The following is a 17,661-nucleotide window of genomic DNA, read 5'->3' on the forward strand; positions in this document are numbered from 1 at the left end:
GTGACTTGCAGTAGGGTTCCTTGACCCTTAGATTCCTTGTTATCTTTGAACATGAGGGAGGGAGAGACCCTGAAAACGTACTTAGATAGATAGTAGGAGATATTCAATGAGATAGATGGGGACTTTGATGATGTGGCTATAAGAACTTTCAAGGTCAACCTACTTGCCAAGCATGATTTGAGGAAGTCGTTAACCAAGAAGCCTGTTAGGAGTGTGTGTCGGATCATGGACCGTATTGACGAGTATAAACGGGTTGAGGAAGACCAACAGTAAGGAAAGGGAAAGGCTAAAGTGGTCCCTTAGGACAAAAGGGAGTTTAGATTGGATAGATACAACAATAACAGGCCTCATAGGGACTTTGCTGGACAATCTGGATCTATTGCCACTCAAGTGGTTAGCACGGTGTTCCGAGAGCCAGTACATCAGGTCTTGGAAAAAATCAAGAATGAGCCATACTTTAAATGGCCAATAAGATGGGAGTAGACCTCACGAAGCACAACCAAAGCCTTCATTGCCAATACCACCAGGAGCGAGGACATACCACTGAGGAGTGTAGGACTTTGTAGAGTCATCTGGAGCAGTTAGTTAAGATAGGAAAGTTGAAACAATTTCTATATCAGCCTAATGGGCAGGGTGGTCAAGCTGGATTGGGGACACAGAGAGATGCTTCTTCCAGGCCCCCATTGGGTACAATTAGTGTAATTCTAACTACCCTGGGGAGAACTGGTTCCTTTTTGTCCAGGGTGATGTCTATTAATCTTCCATTTGTCGAGGACTTAAACCCTGATCTGAAGAGGAGCAAAATGGATGTCCGACTAACTTTGAGCTTCTTTGACGAAGACAAGGTTGGGACCTCGCAGCCACATGATGATACTTTGGTGGTTACCTTTAGGATAGGAGGGTATAATGTGAAGAGTGTGCTAGTCGACCAGGGCAGTGGGGCTGAAATCATGTACCCCGATCTATATAAGGGGCTTGGGTTGGGTTGAGGCCCGAGGATTTGACTAGTTATGTTTCCCCTTTATTGGGCTTTGATAGGAAGAAAGTTATCCCAAAGGGCTAGATCAGGCTACCCGTGCAAGCAAGATTGGAGGTGGTGGAGGTGAACATCATTATGGTGAATGCTTACTCCCATTACACTGCTATTGTGGCTAGACCCTGGCTTCATGCCATGGGAGCTGTTTCCTTTACCCTACACTTGAAGGTGAAGTACCCATCCGAGGAACAGGTTGAAGAGCTGTTTGGGAGCCAGTCTATGGCTAGACAATGCTTGGTAGTTGCGATCAGACATCAGAGTGAAGTTGAGTCTTCGGCCCCTGTTGAGCAAGGTTTATAGTAATCAAGGGTCACAATGTTATCTGCAGATGTGATGATGGAAGGGGCAAAATGTGAAGAATTAAGAAAAGTCATCATTGGAAGTGACAAGGAGAAGTTTTTCCAAATCGGAGATCAGTTGCCTTCTTAAGAGAAGAAAGAGTTGATAGAATTTCTTATGAAGAATATTGATGTGTTTGCATGGAGTGCTTACGAAGCTTCGGGGTTGAATCCAGGTTTCATTTGCCATCATTTAAATGTCGATCCATTTGTCATCCCCAAAAAGCAACCACCTCGGCGCTTATCTAAGGATCATTCTGATGCCGTCAAGGAGGAGGTGATCAAACTTAAATGGGCTGGAGCTATTAAAGAGGTGTTTTACCTTGAATAGTTAGCCAATACAATGATGGTGAGGAAGAAAAGTGGGAAGTGGCGAGTATGCGTAAACTTCACAGATTTAAATAAAGCTTGCTTAAAGGACCCCTTCCCCATGCCTCAGATAGATCAATTAGTGAATGCAACTATAGGCCATCCTTGGATGAGCTTTTTAGATAACTTTAAAGGGTACTATCAAATGCCATTGGCTGTGGATGATCAGGAGAAAACAACTTTTGTTACTCTTACTAGAAATTACTACTACAAGGTGATACCCTTTAGATTTAAGAATGCAGGGTCTACCTATCAGAGAATGATGACTAGGATGTTTGAGCCACAACAAGGCAAAAGTATAGAGGTTTATATAGATAATATGGTGGTGAAAAGTAAGGTGGTGTCCGAGCATGTGGGCGATCTCGGGAATATTTTTGAAATACTAAGAAGTCACAAATTGCGCCTAAATGCTTCCAAGTGTTCTTTTGGAATTGGCTTGGGTAAAGTTCTAGGCTACATGGTCACTTATCGTAGAATTGAAGTCAACCCTGATCAGATTAAAACAATTAACAATTTGCAACCTCCTTAGAATCCCAAGGACGTCTAGAAGTTGAAAGGGATGACTACTGTTGTAAATCGATTCATCTCTTAGTCAGCAGACAGGTGTAGGCCTTTCTTTCAGTTGTTACATAAATGGAAGGGATTTGAGTGGACCAAGGAGTGTGCCCTGGCCTTCCAGCAGCTGAAGGAATACCTTTCTCAGTCACCTATTATGTCCCGGCCCGAGAAAGAGGAGGTCCTATTTGCTTATGTTGCTCTAGCCTCCCATACGGTCAACTTGGTACTAATACAAGTTGATAATGGAGTGCAGAGACCAGTTTATTATGTAAGCAAGTCACTACATGAGGTTGAGATTCATTACCTACCATTGGAGAAGGCCATTTTAGCAATGGCGCATGCTACGTGTAAGCTCCCTCATTACTTCCAAGCTCACACAGTTGTGATTTTAACCCAACTTTCGCTTCAATCACTACTTCGGAGAGCTGATTACACAAAGAGGATTGCCAAGTGGGGCACGATTCTAGGGGCTTTCGATATCAAGTATATGCCTTGTACCTCTATTAAAGGCCAAGTACTCGCAGATCTATTGGCCAAGTTTGTTGAATCCCCACTGGAAGAGGAGGGAGAAAAGTAGACCATGGATGAAAAATTAGTTGGTGTAGTCTTCTTGCAAAGGCCTTTATCCTGGAGAGCATATGTTGATGGCGCAGCAAATCAAAGAGGATCCGGAGTGGGGCTAGTTGTAGTATCTCCTGAGAAGATCATTATTGAGAAATCCCTAAGGTTGGGCTTCTCGGCCATAAACAATGAGGCTGAGTATGAGGCTTTGTTGATGGGAATGGCTATGGTTTAGAAAATGGGAGGAAAAACGGTGGAGGTGTTTTCAGATTCGAGATTGGTTGTAGGTTAGGTGAGAGGAGAGCTAGAAGCCAAGGATTTGAGAATGTAGGAGTATTTGAATCAGGTTTGATGCTTGCAATCAGGGTTTGAATCTTTCACCCTACAACAAATCCCCAGGAGTAGGAATACGCATGCTGATTCTTTTACCACTCTCACAAACTCCTCGACATAGGACTTGCTTCAGGTTATCCTTGTTGAGGACTTATGCAAACCCACTAAGATGAGTAAGGAGAAGGTCCAAATTCATCAAATTAGGGTGGGACCTAGCTGGATGGATTCTATCATGCTATTCCTTAAGGAGGATATCTTGCCCGAGGAGAGGGCCGAGGCTGACAAAGTGCGAAGAAAGACTTCTCAATTTTGGTTGTCTGAGGATCAAAGGTTGTACAAGTGCTTCTTTTTTGGGCCATATTTGCTATGTATACACCCTGAGGCAATAAAGCCACTTTTAAAAGAGTTACATGAAGGGATTTGTGGGAGTCATACTAGAGGTAGATCCTTGTCTCACAGGGCCCTCACTCAGGGATATTGGTGGCCAAATATGCAAAAGGAGTGTCCTCAATCCTCTGAAGAAGTGTGACCAATGTCAAAGATTTGCCACAAACATTCATCAACCAAAGGGTGTCCTCAATCCTCTGTCTAGAATTGGCCTTTTACTCAATGAGGTTTGGATATTGTAGGGTCTTTTCCTAAGGCAACATGGAGTAAGAGATGGCTACTGGTCGGCACGGATTACTTCACCAAGTGGGTTGAAACTGAACCATTGGCAAATACTAGGGCGTGGATGCTAATAAATTTGTGTGGAAGAATATTGTCACTCGATTTGGGGTCCCTTATACCTTCATCTCGGAAAATGGTCTTCAGTTTGATAGTAAAGACTTTAGGAGGTACTATTGTGACCTGGTTATTAGGAATAGGTACTCCACCCTGGCTTATCCACAGGGAAATGGACAGGCTGAGGCTGTCAATAAGGTCATAGTGAATGGACTTAAGAAGAGACTGGATGACGCAAAGGGTAAATGGGTGGAAGAGCTGCCATATGTTCTTTGGACATACCGGACTACCTCTCGTAAGTCAACAGGGGAGACACCATTTTCAATGACTTATGGGGCCGAGACTGTAATCCTCCTAGAGACTGGGTTCCCAACATTAAGGACAAGCTTGTTCACCCCAAATAGCAATGACAACCTACTAGAGAAGAGCCTGGATTTAATTGGAGAACGGAGGGAAAATGCCATGGTTCAGTTGGCGTACTATCAGCAGAAGCTTAAGCAGGGGTATGACTCCAATGTGAGGTTGAGACCATTGGCACCTGGAGACTTAGTATTAAGAAAGGTTTTGGGTACTACGAAGAACTCGGTATGGGGAAAGCTAGGGCCCAATTGGGAAGGGCTATACCGTATCACCTTGGTGGTTGGAATAGGTGCATATTTCCTGGAAGATTTAGATGAAAATATTGTACCACACCCTTAGAATGTGAATAACCTATGAAGGTATTAAACAGAACCTTGATTATGCCTGGCTCCTTGGACCACATGCCTTGGGTAAATTAATACTTCCTATTACTTGTTTAAGTATTAAACAAAACCTTGGTTATGCCTGCCTCTTCGGACCACATGCCTTGGGTAAATTAATACTTCCTATTACTTGTTTAAGTATTAAACAGAACCTTGGTCATGCCTGACTTCTCGGACCACATACCTTGGGTAAATTAATACTCTCCATCATTTGCTTAAGTATCAAACAAAATCTTGGTTATGCCTGGCTCCTCGGATCACATGTCTTGGGTAAATTAATACTTCCTATTATCTATCTAAGTATTAAACAAAACCAAGGTTAACTTTGGTTCCTCAAACCACATTCCTTGGGTGAATTAGCGCTCAGCCCAGCCATGCTGAATAGCAAAGACACTCATTGTGGTAGTTTAATTAAAAGAATACTCTTGAGCATCACTTAAAGCATTTGTAGGTATATCTATGATCAATTCATGAGCTAATTTTTATCTATGAATCTTTAAGTCTACTGTCAAGTGGAAGGTTATGTTGAGCCCTAGTTGGGAGGATGCTTCACCATTCTCTGGAACCAAAGGAAAGTCCAAGGGTACGTAGGGTCCTTTGAGTTAACTATGCTTAAAGTATGTTTTTGAAGTTAAGGGTATACTTTGTTGATATTGCAAATTTGGAAGGTTTAGCCTGGTCTATTGCTTATTATGTGGGGTGTAGCAACTATATTATCACTTATGCAGATAACTGAATGAAGCTATGTCTCATTTTCGTATTGATTAAACATGAAGTAAAGCAGAAACTATGTTAGGATTTGTATAAATACCACAAATGTAAAAGAAGAGCTCATAATTGTCATTAATCTTAACTTTATAAAATGCAAATTGATTACAAATGTTGGAGACAAAAACAACAGTTATCTAGAAATAAAAAAGAAACTATCCTAGCAACTACTAAGTTTTTAGTACAAGCTTGTCTTTTGCCAGGGCCTTGGCGGATTGGGCAGGGGCTGATGCTGAAGATGCTGGGCCTTTACCTTAGGGTCCTTCTTGGCAAGCATAGGTAGAGTTGCCAGGACAATCTCCATGTTGTGGGAGGCCTCTTTCTCCTTGAAGGGGTCCTTGGGGGCAATAGGAGGCTGGGTGGCATCAGGGGCCGCTTCCTTGCTTGTGTCTGCTTCCTTTTCAGTAAACCTAGGCTCCTCTGCTTCTTTGGGAGGACTGTTAGAAGAAGGAAGGGTCGTGGCCAAGCTGTCCTTGCCAGTATCTGCCTCCTTAGAACCAAAGTCAGCCTTAGAGCTCGAGGAGCCTGAGGCACAAATGGTAGGAGGGTAGTATACATTCTTCGCTTTCCTTAGTGCAAAAGAGGCCTTAACCCCAGCTTGGTCGAGGGCCTCATTCCACACTTGGAGGCAGTAGAACCTATATACCTCTAAGACCTCAGCCCTAAGGGCCTCCTCAGTCTTTGCCATTCCCATCTCACAGCCCTCTTGTTCAGCTTTCTCCGCAGCTTTCTTTGCCTCTTATAGCTTTTTCTTCAGGGCCTTTGCATGTTCCTTAGAGGTAGCCAACTCATCCTTAGCTTGACAGAGTTGCTTGCGTTGAGTCTTGGCTTGCTTCTCCGCCCCTTGCTAAGCGGCTTCAGCGCTCTTTCTTCCTCGGTCAACCTCAATAAGTTGGGTATTTAGCTCCTGAATTTTCTTGTCTGCTACCTTGAAGGTGTCCATCGTGGCAATACGCCTGGCTTCTTCATCCTTCATCTGCCTGTGGGAGCTGTTCACCAACTCCTCGGCTCTATGGGCAGCTTGGATAGCCTTTCCAAGAAAAAAGTACAATGGTAAAAAAAAAAAAAAAAAAAAAAAGAAAAAAAAAGGCAAAACATTTAAGATTTTAGGTATGAAAGAGCTAATTAATGGACTTACCAGGGCGAGATCCCTCTTCAAGCTGAGGAACACTTCATGTTTCCTTAATGACCTTAGGTTGGCCATATCCTTAGGTCGCAGTAAAGCCTGTTCCATGGCATTGGCCATGTATCTAGCCCTCCCTTTCTGGAAATCCCTAATGGAGGCATTGGCGAGCAAGGGGGCTCCATCCAGTATTATGGCAGGAGTCTAGGCCGGGACCCCGAATTGAGAATCATTTCTCTTATCCACCATGGTCTGCGTTACCCTGGCCTGTTTAGCTCCCTTTGGTGGCTCGACTTCCTTGGGGAAAGAGCCCTTTCCTCCTTCCATCGTCTCCTGGCCTTTCTGAACCCTCTTCCTCTTGTGGTCAGCAGGGTTAAGTTGAAGAGGTTGACTGGTTGGAGGGGGGGAGGCTTGGCTTGGTTGGCCTTCTTTGGAACATGGCCCCCTGCTTGGGACTCTATCAGGTCCTGAAGGCTTGATCTGGTCTTTTGCTAAAGGACCATGGCGTTTGGAATGGTGGGGTCTTCCTCGGTGTGACCTACTTGCACTGAAAGGAGGTGGCGGAGGTCACCAGTCGGGATTTCTAGGGATAGAGGTTGGTTGAAAACTTTGAAGTCTTCAAAATCTGAGACTTCGACTATCTCTTCCTCTTCCTCTTCCTCTTCCTTGATAGTAGGCTGGGAAGGGGTGGGTTCTTCGGCTAGGTACTGGAACGACAGGGTTACCTCTTGTACACCTTCTAGAGCAGGGCCTGGGTTGAGAAAGCCTGAAATGGTGACGTTTCTAAAGTACAGACGCTTGTCTCTGGCCTTGATGACGCACTTGGGTACTTGAAAACTGGATGATAGTAGGTTGTAGCTGAGGATGAGATGAGCTGCCCTTAGTTGCCCGTCACTATGAACGAAGACCTCGGCTTCAAGTATCTTGTTCAAATCTGGTTGATTAATGAGGTTTAGGTTCAGAATAGCGGCGTACTTATCTACAAAAAAAAAAGAAAAGGTCAGAAAAATGGCATAAACCAAAGGGAATTTCAATTACGAACACAAACAGGAAGAAGGGAGCACAGAAGATGTTAGAGAGGAGGGGAGGTGACATTCGAACAGTAAACCTAGACCTAAGAACCCCACTTGGTGTCCTTTCTCTCGTCGGGTAGTGGAGCCCATCATGCCACTCCCCTGAGACAATTAAAAAATCTTTATTCATACCTTTATTAGACTCAGGGAGACACGATATGAGCCTGACTATGGGTTCTCTAGTTTTTAGGCAGTATCCCTGCCCTGTTAGTTTATGGCAGTTGTAAACCCAGTTAACATCGTGATGGGTGAGGTTTACACCCATCTTCTCGTTAAGGGCATTAACACTACCTAGGATTCTAAATATATTTGGGGCACATTGGGTGGGGGCTAATCTATGGGCTATCAGGTAATCCCTAGTGACTCTGCCCATGGAGATTCTCATCCCTCCCTCTATGAAGGCAATCATTGGGATTACCACTTCTCCCTCCTGCCTTTGGGCGTACTAGTCCCCTTGTTTATAGTACCTAATGGAAACCCTTTGTGGGATTCCATATTAAGCTTTAAAGCTCTCTATACTCGTTGGGGAGTCTACCAGGTAAGCAAATCTACCTATTTGTCAGAAATAGTTGAAGGAGAAAGGAAGGTGAAGGGAAGTTAGGGGGGTCGAGGAGAGAAGGGCTCTGTATAAAAAAGAGTATAAAAGAAAGTAAAAGAAAATGTTTAAATGACTTATGCAAAGGAAGGAACTCTCCTTAGACTGGTTCTTGATATTTATGATTACAAAAAAGAAGTGAATGAGGTCTTCGAACAGTATCTGTATCAGAGGGAAAAGAGAGCGGGAGAATTCCCACTCAAGTTCCAATGAGATCCTTAGCCATTGGATCTTCATCATGTTGTAGAACGTGGGGGACATGGAGCCCCAAAAATTTAATACAGGCACATCCCGGATGCCGAAACGTCAGGAGCTTGCGTTGGGCAATTGGAAAGGCATCTGCACATACAGAGGTGACGTATGACAGGAAGAGGATAATAATGGTAATATCGAAATCCTCCTTTTCTCCTGAGGAGCAAAAAAGGAGAATTTCGAGGGGCTATTATAGGGATGGCAGGCCCAGAAGGGTATATTAGGCCATGGGCCCTATCCGAGGACATTCAATAGTTTGAGGATAGGTAGATGTAAGTGTGGGAATGCAAGACAGTGGATGGGCGAAGAGGTCTAGTCTTAAGGTTCTAGGAAGTATGTCCGAGGACAAGTTTCACCTCGACGTAACAAGGCAGAGGTCAAGAGGGTTGGCCTGCCATCAGGGGCAACATTCTGGGTAATTCTACTGGTAGGGATAAGCATCGGGAAGGAATAAGGTAAGAGGAAAGTGAGAAATATCTAAGGGAAAGCTGCTACCACCGCATTAAATGCTCCATATCTAACTCTTTGGCCGCATTAGTGTGGAAGTGATGCCTGAGCAGTGATGTTCAGCCTTACAACTACCACTAAAAGTTTTAGGAAGGTACTGATGGGACAGGGACAAAAGCCAGCCATTTGATCTATATGTGGAGGGCTGAGATAGAGCAAAGGGGGGTAATATAAAGGAGAAGAAGCCCTTTACAGAGAAGGGGAGCATCTGATAATTGAAAGAGAAAAAATTTGTAGCATTAAGAATAGCAATTGTAATAAAGTCTAAGAGAAGTAAATTCAAGAACTACTCTCCTCGGACATTGCCGAGGAAGAATTTCCTTGCACAACACTTGTTTATTCATTGTCATTCTTTGTTTTCTTACCATCTTTAGCTCATCGGGGGCGTTGTCCACTTCCTTGAAGCCTAGTTTTTTAGCCCACTATCTACAAATTCATTGTATTGGGCTCTTTGGGCCTTAATTCGTTTACCTTTTGGGCTAAGGACACAAATCCCGCCCCTACAAGAATAATACTATAACATAGATACAACGTAAATGTATAATTTTCATTCTTACGCCTATAAGTTGGTAGACATTTATCTAAATTTTATTATACGTTTGTTAGGGAGATATAAGACTTTGGGAGACTCTAATTGAAGTTTTAATATAACATATGTAAAGTTGTGATTTACAACTTTGTATTTAGTTGGCTTTTATTCCGTGCCAAATTTAATTGTAATTTTATTCAATCTTGTGTACCCTGTATTTATTGTGGGATTTGATTGTAAGGGTTGTGTGATAGAGAGAGTGTGTGTGAACACTCAAGCTGTTGAAGACTGAAGAGGTTTTCGTGGGTATCTTGCGACTTAGCATCCCGCAAAGTAATGCATGTGCACTGCACATGATTGGAATGTGAAGAGTTAGTACAGATGGAGACAATTGTGTCTCGCGAGTATCTTGGGGGTAAGGCTTTCCCGCGAGACACCTACGAGACATTTTGTTTCGCCAGACTGTACTATTTGATACACACTTTCTATACCCACACTATATATACCCACATTACCCACAAATGTTAAGGAGTACTTCTGAAAGAAAACCTTAGCTAAACACCTTGAGAGTTAGAAATTGTTATACCCACAATCCTCTACACAATAGCTTGTGGATTTTCCTCAACTCCTACCTCTCCATTTCCATACTATTGAGAGGTTGAGAGCCCAAACACTTATCACACCCTTTCAGGGTGACAAGTGATCGTTTGGTGCTACTGGGAAGTATTGGAAGAAGCCAAGGATGGCAGATGCAACATGGAGCTTGTTGCGGGATCTGGAAAGCTAGACATGACACGGTTCTGAGAAGCCTTGTTGGAGTATGAGCTTGGAAGGCTTAGGTATAGCGGGTAGATTAGGCTTGGAGGGTCTCTTGATAACCCATGTATCCCAACTGATTATCTAGTGGATCGATTACCACTTGGAGGGCGGCAGAGAGGTTTTTCGTCGAGTTCTTCGGTTTCCTCTTTGATAACACATCGGTGTGTTATCTGTGTTTGCATTCTTCTTCCCTACTCTTTTACATTTCATTTTACTGCTGTGATTATATGAATATGTGTTAGAGTAGCTTGTTTGTTTATCTACTCGCATTTACACTATTCCGCACTTAGAATTAAGTTAGTATAAAATCTATCGAGCTGTAATTTTTTTTGGGGGTCTAAACAGTTCTTGTGTTTTTAACACATTTTCAAGCTTTCAACATATAGGAATGCAACTTAACTCAAAAGCTTAAATCTATATGTTTAGGGAAAAATCTCTTTCAAATGTGAATCATTGCTTCTTATTGTGTAGTTGAAGACCGATCCATTTGTACCACAAACAAGTCTTATTAGTTCCTCCTTATTTATGGGAACCTCGTGTTGCTTCAATCTTCTTTTGGTTTAGCAATATCGGCAATACTATTTTGTTGAATAATTTTCTAAGATAATTTGTATGGCCTTTGTGGGCTTACATTGTGTGATACACACTTGTGTGAGATCAAAGAGAATTAACATTGGTTATGCAAAACCAAATTTTAAAAAAGAGCATTTTGCATAACATTGTAGCGACAAAAGATTAAAAAAAAAAAAAAAAAAAAACGTTAGAACACTCCCACACCATGACATGCATAATATTGTAGCAAATGCATATTTGCTACTGTAATATCTAAAAATAAATGTTACTGTAGCTAAAATGCAAAAATTTATTCCAATATTTTATTCACTCTTCTCTCTCTCACTTAGATCGGCGGTGGCATGGTCTTGGCATTTTGTCTCAATGGGTCACGGTGTTAGGTCACAATGGGTCACATGGGTCTTGGCTAGCTTTGGGTCATGGTGGCAATTGTGGCTACAGTGGAGGAGCATGAGAGTGGCCATGTAGTCATTGTTGATTCAATGGTGGGTTTGTACCATGGAATTTGGGTTTGGTTGCTTTGGTGGTGGCATTAAGAAGGATGGTCTAGCCTTGGGTGGTTGATTTAAATATAAAAATTCATCAATCTAAATTAAAGGTGCAATAAAGAATTAAAAATCCACCAAAAGAATGAAGACAATATATATATATATATATATATATATATAGAGAGAGAGAGAGAGAGAGAGAGTATTCACCTTTTTTTGTGAGCAAAATATGGATTGAATGGAAGAAAAAATAACAAATTTTTATAGCAAATAAAATAGGAAGAAGAAAAGTAAAAATAAAAGGAAGATGAATAGACGGAGGAATTGTAAGATTAAGGTATAGAATAGTGGGGTAAAAAGGTAAAAGTGAGAAAATGTTGGAAAAAGTGTAATTGTAAGGCGAGAAATTAAGGAGAAAAATAATTAAAAATGATTAAGAAAATGTTGGAAATTGGTAGATGATGTGGCACTGATGTGGCTTAACAGGAGTATAACAATAATAAATGCTACATTTCAACTTTTAAATATATATAGATATAGATTTGTACAATTTGACTTTATTTTAAATATATATATATATATATATATACACACACACACATTCTAGTCACTCTCTCTCTTTTTTTTTTTTTTTTTTTTTTTTTTTTTTTTTTTTTATATGAAGGACAAAAAATTTCCATGTATACTAATTCGGGTGGTTTAGAGAGTGATTAGATGTAGCACAAAAAATTATTTCACTCACAAAGACATAAATCTCTTACTCCATTCAAAACATGTTAGGGGCACAAATCATGACCAATTGTGAGCGGTACCTAGGACTACCAATGGTGGGAGGCAAATCCAAGGCAAGCACCTTTAGGGAGGTACAAGAGAGAGTAACAAAAAGAGTGATGAGATGGAAAGAAAAATACATATCAAAGGCGGGTAGGGAGGTGCTAATCAAGACAGTAACACAAGCAATCCCAACTTACTCCATGAGCAAGTTCAAAATCCCAAATAAGATTTGCGATGATATTAATTCCGTGCTAGCCAAATATTGGTGGGGCCAAACAAAAAATGAGAAGAAAATTCACTAGATAAAATGGGAGAAATTATGTAAACCAAAGAAGAAAGGAGGAATGGGATTTAGAGACATTCATGCATTTAATCTTGCTATGCTAGCCAAACAAGCATGGAGGCTGACACAAGATACCCACTCACTGTTTTTCTGAGTGTACAAGGCAAGGTACTTCCCTAATAATTCATTTGTGGAGGCTGCTTTGGGACACAATCCATCCTATGTGTGGCGGAGCTTACTGGAGGCAAGGGAATTAATTCAGGCAGCGACAGTGTGGAAGGTAGGCAATGGGATAAGTATAAAAATAGATGACCATAGATGGCCCAGAAGGACAGAAGACTGTGAAACCGTATATGGAAGCAGGGGCGGAACTACAGTGGGGCAGGGGGGGGCCATTGCCCCCCCCCCCCCCCCCCACCCCCACCCCCACCCACCCCCAAAAAAAAAAAAAAGCTAGTGTATATATATATATATATATATGTTGAAATTTTAAATTTTGGTCCTAATAGACCCCCCAGTTAAAAAAAAAAAAAAAAAAAAAAAAAAAAAAACTGGTATACATATGTAATTTGAAAAATTAAGATTTGCCCTTAAATATATATATTTTTGGATCTCCTCTGAAATAGTGCCGAGTTCCATTTTGATAAATGTGTTGAAATGTTTAAGAAACACTTATTTTATATGTAGTATTTTGTTAAATATGAAATAGATGTTAGTTTTTATTTTCATAAAAAAAAAAATTTTGTTTTAAGCTTTGCCCCCCTCAGGTTCGAATCCTGGTTCCGTCCCTGTATGGAAGTTAAATATTCCTCCCAAAGTTTGAAATTTTGTATGGCGTGCGTGCTCCGATATACTCCCTACTAGCAAAAACTTATGTCGAAGGAGAATCCCATTGAACCCGACCTGTGCAATATGCCAACAACATGACGAAACCGTGGCCCATGCTCTTTGGGGCTATCCACTGGCTAGAAATGTTTGGGCGCTGGTAAAGGGCAAAATGCAGAAACGGAGCTCTGAAGTGGAGGACTTTTATATTTTGGTGAGAGAACTGATGAGAGTTCTTACAACAAAAGAGAGTTGAAGGTATGGGCTATTGTATCTTGGTCTATTTAGAATGCACGCAACAGGTACCTATTTGACAAAAAACAATCTCAACCTGCGGACATCTTGCAAGGAGCGTTGTCACTATTGTAGGAATACCAGAGACTTTGTCAGTAGAGGAGTACAAAAGGGGGGTAGCTAAATGTATGTTTGTAAACTAAGAATGCACACATGCCTATGCTGGGTAGTTGATTGGAGTGGCTATACATGTCTAGCCAACGTCCAAAAGATGTGATGTAACGTAATACTATTATTTTAATAAAATCCTATCTCTTACTGTCAAAAAAAAAAAAAAAAAAACTCTTACTCCCCTAGGTTTTAGGTTCAGTGTGGAATGATAAAACAATAAATGCATAAATCTCATTAATGCTTCCAGGTTTTTCGAAAAAAAATGCATAAATTCATAATTGAGATTAAAAAAAAAAAAGTAATATTAAAAAAAAATAGAAAAGCTTTATTTAAGGTTACCATAACAACAGCCCAAAGAAGCTAGAAACACAATTGCATCACAAAACTTTCTGCTAATTACTGGAATGTTTATCCATGATACATCATAAACAAATATCATCAATTTAAATTAGTACACTGATACAAAACTTTAAATATCAAATGACCCCATTAAAGCAAATGAAATTTGCTTCTTATATGTCACCTGATCTTCCATAATTCTCTCTCTCTCTCTCTCTCTCTCTTTTTTACAGCAATGTTTGCTACCAATTTTTGAAGGGACGGCAAATGCAAACTAGTTAGGTATAGGAGTGTGGGCATCTATTGAATTTCATGTTCCACTTTATGATCCCCGCAAACATAGAGCCAAAATATTTACAGGACATCAAACATCAAGATGAAGTTAGAGCCAGAACTTCAATTTGAAAATTTCCATTTTAAGCTGTATTTTCACTCTCTTTGTTGAATTCCATTGTGTTCATATTGTTGGGGATTGGAAGTCTATGACTCACAAACGAGTTTTGCCTAAAAGGTAATACTTGTTGATCCAAACCTTAGGTACTAAAATCTTGTTAATCTCCCAATTATATATTATTGTTATTTATCTTTCAGATATGCTAGTAAAGTTAGGCGTCAATATATACAATTCAATTTTGAATCCACAAATGCATTCTTGGTGCTTTGACTGAAATTGTCTTTAGCTTGATTTGTGGCATGGCTACTGAAAATGAATCCTTCATCATTTTTTATTTATTGGGGTTTCTTAGTCATTTTGATTCAAATCTATGAGTTTGTACCTGATCTATTGTATTTACCATTGAGTAAAAACTGAAATGGCACATTATGACTCTAAATAATAAAACAAGCCATATATAAATAACCAATACAATTTCAGGCCTTCAGCAGCGGTATTTTTACAAAATAAACATATTCAAGTTTCAACCAACCATCCTTGCTGGATGTGGGGCCTTCAATAAACTTTGCACTTTATAGTTGGGTGCTTGCTCTTCCAATTCATGGCATAGCAGAAAAACTTTGATTAGCAAATTGGCCATTAGTATATGCTTGATAATCATATTTAGAATCTAAATGGCTGGCTGGTACTTTACATAAAAAAAGATAAAAGAAAAAAAAGAGGATGATGTGAACTATTGATTCAACTGATGCTGTGTGAATTCTACTTGTGGCGTATTAAGCAACAAATAAACTCTGTTTGGCATCACCACTATATATTTATTTATTTATTTGAAAGTAACTTTTTCAGTTTATTTGTTCACATATAACTTTTTAATGTCTCACTTTTTCCGAGTATAATAATATTTTTATTAAAATTTCAGCAAATAAACAAATAAACTTTAAGTAAAAATCTGCATTTGAAGGCGCTCTAATCACCACCATAAGCACATTATAGAAACAATAGAGGAATCCAGTTTCTACAGGGAAAATTTCAGGTTGTATGACACCAAATGCATGACTTTTGATGCTTACTAGGGTTTATACCTACAAATCTGTGCTTAATATATTAAGGGTAATTCCAGATTAGTATATTCTGGCCATTCTTTGCTCTCCTCTTGTTTCCCTTATCTTCTTTCGTTCCAAACTTACTAGAATCTATGATTTTTTAAAGGAAATGAATAAATAATGCTTTACCCTTTAATTGATAACATTCTGAATAATTGAATGCATTTGCATTATTCTAGTAGAAGAATTATAAATACCAACTTTTAGCCATGACCACCGTTATCAAAACAATGTCAATAGTTGAGTTAGACCTTACTCAAGCTGTGAATTGCAATGTCCCTGTCCAAGCAAAAGTAGAGGTGATTTGAAAATGCAGTTTACATGGCTATGCATTGCAACCTGGCCACGGTATGCATAGAGGGTGATTGCAAAACCTGTATTCAAGCCTTCTATGGCCATCTTCATGTGTCATTGTTCCTTGGAGAATTGTAAGCATTATAGCTGAGATCAAAAGTTTAGTAAACTGTAATTATAATAGACCTATCTCTTTTGATTGGGTCCCAAGGGTTGCTAATAGGGCTGCCCATATATAGGCCCATTGGTCTTTGCTGAACTATGATGCACGGACACGGCAAAATGGGCGCCGCACCCACGTCTGGTGTGGCGACGCTGCTGCCAGTGCGTCTGTGCCGCGTCTGAGTTTTTTTTTTTATTCATTTTATTTTATTTTTTATGGATTTGCTCCAACTCGGCTTCAACTCGTGCCGATTCAGGCCGATTTCCGCCAAACCAGGTTTTTAACTCTCAAGAACCGGCCTATACAAGAAAAGAACCTCCCGGGTTTGAAAACTGTTAACGGTTCTTGCGGTTCAGATCTGGATTTTATTTTTGGTACTTACCCCCATTGTTGATGCTTCAAACCACCATGAGATGCTGTTAGACTTTTATAGATCGCATCGCCTCTCTTCTTCTTTTCTGTCTCAGTCGCGCTTTCTCTCTAATTTTTCTGCACTTTTTTGCCTCTTTGCCGTTTCAGTTTTTGTGTCAACACTGAGGACTCTGGAGTTGCTTTGCAGATGATGGAGATGGTGAAGTAATGCTTGGCTGTCATCTACTCATTGACCAACCACTTTATTCTTGGGCTTTGTTTTGTATTTAGGCCATTATTTAATGACTAGACTTCTAGCTTCTTCTTTTTTTAAATTTCATTGGAAAGTTGACCATTCAAATGGGCTTGAGCATCAAGGCATGGGCTTGGTTTAATTTGTGCCTAAGGCATGGGTTTAATTTAAACGTAGGCTTCATAAAAAATATATATATAAAATTTATTTTTTGTGTTTTCTTTTTTGTTTTGTGTTTCTTGCCTTTTTCTTTCTTTGTTTTGTAAACCAAGGACATATAATGTGTTTTTTAAGAATATTTTAATAGTAAAAATACATAGAAAATATTAATAAAAATATTTTTAATAATTTTTTAATCGCCGCACCCCGCCGCACCTAAACCCTACTTTTTCAAAAATTGCCGAGTCTTGCACCCGCACCCGCACCCAAATCCGGAAACGCACCCGTGCTTCATAGTTGCTGAATAGCATTTTTGGTTTCTTTGGCCCAAGCTCAGCTCCTCTGAATCTTTTGGATATAATTTTGGAAGATGTTGGTGTTGTTTCTCAACTCTCTCGTTAATAAAAAATTTTCCATTCAACCAAAAAAAAAAAAAAAGAAGAAGAAGAAGAAAAAAGATGCAAACTCAAAAAAGCCACCCCCTGGATAACTCCAAATTAGTTTGATAATTGTGGCAACTAACTAGTTGGAGCATCATGCAAGAATCTTCTTTGAATCAAGACACAAAGTTTGAAAGGGTGTCAAATATCATACCACAAAGAAGTGCTTTTCCCATCTCCAATTTTTAGATCTTCTAAGTGTAGTATTAAGATCTTCTTCAAGACTAAGAACAATGCTTCTTCTTGTCAGTAGCAGACCATAAAACTCTCTTAATTTTCTTCCAATATATTGCTGAACTTGCCTAGGATACATGGAGTCGTTGCGGCAGAACACTTGTTACTAGCTGAATGAAACAGTCTTGTTTTAGTTGCAATAAACCAGCTAAAGAAAAATTCTTCTTGTTACTCAAAGAGAGTGAAGAAGTATAATGGGTAGTGAGAAATTGAATGATGTATCAATGAGTCACAATTAATCCCATTTTTTTTT

General features: G+C 40.0%; 1 protein-coding gene across 1 annotated transcript in view; it reads left to right on the forward strand.

Annotated features, from left to right (window-relative positions):
* LOC126698900 (protein FAR1-RELATED SEQUENCE 5) overlaps positions 1-17,661 on the forward strand; it is a 98,033-nt gene that overhangs the window by 25,438 nt on the left and 54,934 nt on the right. The window lies entirely within an intron of this gene.

This window comes from Quercus robur, chromosome 9 (assembly GCF_932294415.1).
Source record: "Quercus robur chromosome 9, dhQueRobu3.1, whole genome shotgun sequence".
NCBI lineage: Eukaryota > Viridiplantae > Streptophyta > Magnoliopsida > Fagales > Fagaceae > Quercus > Quercus robur.